Source organism: Sceloporus occidentalis, unplaced genomic scaffold (assembly GCF_023333645.1).
Source record: "Sceloporus occidentalis isolate IW3139 unplaced genomic scaffold, rSceOcc1.0.p SCAF_323, whole genome shotgun sequence".
In the NCBI taxonomy this organism is placed as follows: domain Eukaryota; kingdom Metazoa; phylum Chordata; class Lepidosauria; order Squamata; family Phrynosomatidae; genus Sceloporus; species Sceloporus occidentalis.
This window is the reverse complement of record NW_028317303.1, coordinates 494,250-497,847: the sequence shown is the minus strand read 5'-3', so window position 1 is coordinate 497,847 and position 3,598 is coordinate 494,250.

The following is a 3,598-nucleotide window of genomic DNA, read 5'->3' as shown; positions in this document are numbered from 1 at the left end:
CAAAAACACTGGCATATATTAAAAAATGATGAAATATTAGGTCCATTACTACCAAGAAAACCTCAAATTATATACAAAAAGAGTGAGAATTTAAAAAATATTAATAATATTTATGTAGGTAGGACAATTCGACCCCTTAAAGAAAGGATCCTAGAACATCTAGGGAATATTAGAAATCAAAGTGTCAAACATAGTGTCCCATGACACTGTAACTCGTGTCCTACTTGTTCGTTAGATAAACTCAAGATCATAGGGATTGATGTGGTACCCCCCTATTGGAGAGGGGGAAATAGCAGAGAAAATATATACATCTTTCCTTCGAAAAAAAAATCTTCGTTATTTATATTTTCTTTTCTCTTTCTCTTTTTTTTACTCAATACAGAGGTGGCATCTCATTCCTTTATTATGTAGTACTATCCTTTTTATTTGTGTAGCCTTGGTTGGTAAAATATTTAATAGGGTCCTCTTCACTGTCTGGTGCTTATACATTAAGACAATATTTTTTTCTGGGTCCACTATACCTGAAAAGAAAAATACATATAGCATATAACAACAATTTTTGATGTGGAGTTCCCGTTTTTTGGTACCCATCCAACATGTCCACTCGGTATACATACACAAAAGAAATACAAAAGAACGACACATATTACCTTAAGATACTTGTATCCCGTAGCAACGTGAGGTAGGACGAAGTATGAGAGCCGAGGCTGGGACCGGAGAAGTCCCTGTAAAGAAAACAGTGGAGGCACGACTTATAGATAGCGTCTCTATGGAAACGCATGATGACAAACGAAAGTTGGGGAGGAGTGGCATCCAGAGACATTGACCCAGACACACGAACATCATGACATTACGGCACCAAGCATAAGAAGGGGGACGGCAATACAAGAACACACACGGGAAGAAGGAGGATTTATACACATATATAAAAGGTACGGAAGGCAGAACACAGGACTTTTCTACCTCATGAGCAAGCAAGAAAGGCGAAACGCGGCAAGGAAGGACTTTATTTGTCACTTATATGTTTTTAAAAAATATTAACCCTCCCCCTAAGCGCCCTGTTGCACATAATGAGATGTGCATGAAGTCTTGTGAGTGCATTCTTTTTCATTTCACTTTATGAGCTTTGAACCAACAATATTACCCTATTGGATGTGTCTCTTTTGTTTTCAGTTACTGCACAACTTTGTGAGATGCAATAATATTTCCAGCACTATTGTGAGTGCAATTGACACTATATTTTTTGTTATTTTTTTATATACTCCCTACACTATTATTGTTTGTTTTTTCCCTTATCTTGCATGAGTGCCCCTCAACGGGATCGATTTTACTTTTAACACCTGGAGAGAGGTGTTCTTTAAGGTGGCTGCTGCAAGACACCAAAAAGGGAAAGTATTGAATTCCTTTTTTTCTATTCTCACTTTTTATTATATTAGAACGCACCCAGCTTTTTCCAAATCACCTTTTAGAATTATCATGGAACTGCTGCAAGACCTTGAGGCGGATGTCTGGTGGTACGAATAGCAGGTTATCATGATAGTAGAACCCGTCTTTCTGATACAGGTGGGAGGCATCAGAAGGAGGCCACCTAGAGGTGCGGAGGACATGCCACAGAGTTGGGACTAGAGACAAGAAATGTCCTGGTTGCAACACTGTTCCATCTTCTTGGGGATGAGACGTTGGCGTCTCATACATACAAGAGAGGGAATCGGCTTTGGTGTTGCGGAAACCTGGTCTGTACGTGATGTGTAGGCGGAAACGTGAAAAGAACAAGGACCATCGGGCGAGTGGGGATTGAAGGCGTCTGGCGGTCCTGAAATATTCAAGGTTTTTGTGGTCCGTATAGACGGTGATGGGATGAAGAGCGCCCACCAATAAATGACGCAATTCTTCTAATGCCAGTTTCATAGCGAGCAATTCTTTCTCACCCACATTGTAATTCCTCTCGGTGGGATTTAGCATCCGTGAGAAGAATGCTACCGGGTGTAGCTGATCATCAGTTTCGTCCCTCTGTGACAACACTGCTCCTTTGCAGTACGGGGAGCACCAAGATAGGAGCTGTGGTAAACCTGTCCTTCAAATAGTCGAACGCCTTTTGTGGGTTTTTGGTCCACCAAACCTTATTTTTTATTGAAGTGAGAGCGGTGATGGGTTGTATAATTTTGGAGAAATTACTTATGAACAGGGACGTCCCTAGAATATTTGCCACCTGGGGCGGATCTTGTATGTGACACCCCCCCACTTTAAAACTGCACAGCTTCTATTGTTATATACTGGCACAGTCATTGAAGGTGGTACAGCATTACTGTTATTATATACTGAGGCAGACATTGACGGTGGTACAGCATAACACCTATCACTATATACTGAGGCAGACATTGACGGTGGTACAACAAACCGGTTATCATTATATACTAAGGCAAACATTGACGGGGTACAGCATAACACCTATCACTATATAATGAGGCAGACAATAATGGTGGTACAGCATAACACCTACCACTATATACTGAGGCAGACATTGACGGGGTACAGCATTACACCTATCACTATATATTGAGGCAGACATTGACGGGGTACAGCATAACACCTATCACTATATACTGAGGCAGACAATGACGGTCGTACAGCATAACACCTATCACTATGTACTGAGGCAGACACTGACGGTGGTACAGCGTAATCCCTATCACTATACATTGAGACAGACATTGACAATAATGCAACATAACTCCTATCACTATATATTAAGCCAAACATTTATGTGGTGTAGGCCTACCACTTCATTGTCTGGCTTAGTAGTAGGGATGCACCAAAACGAAAATTATGGACTGAAACCGAAAATGCGGCATTCACCTGGCCGAAACGGAATATGACCCCCCACCATATAAAAAATCTCACACTTATTTAAAGTAACACACCAAAGCAGGACAAAAAAATTCAATAACAATAATATATATATATAATTGTTAACAGTAATCAGACTCCTATCATGCCCAGGCATACCCAGATTCCAGCATGTACTAGCTGACTTGGCATGATAGGAGTGTGATTGCTACTTGATTTTTAATTTTCCTGGTTGATTGTAACAGCGCTACAGACATTCATATAATGTAATGTATGGAACAGTATAGAGTGATGGGAGTTATGATGTACTTTACGGCATAATTATATATAATGAAAAATACATTGGAAATGGTACAGCATATTTACTAATCCACACATACCAATCCACACATACCTATCCACACATACCTATCCACTCTCACTGTCACTCTCACTGAATGCTTTCCTACCTTTCCTCTGTCACTTTTCCTGTTACAGCAGTCAGCTCCTTTTCCTCCTCTTCGCTCTTCTTCTTCGGTCTCCTTCCGGTTCAGAGAGCACGCACGGCGGAGACCTCCGGCTCCCTTGAGTGATTTTAAGCCGGTTAAAGGGAGATCCTTGATCTCCCCAACCGAGCCTGCTCCTCCAGCGGCGGACATTACTGTCCGTCTCTGGAGGGGTGCCCGGTGCCAGCAAGTTGGCACCCCCCTGATGGGCGGCACCCGGTGCGGACCGACCCCCCACTAGGTATGCTACTGCTTATGAATTTCCT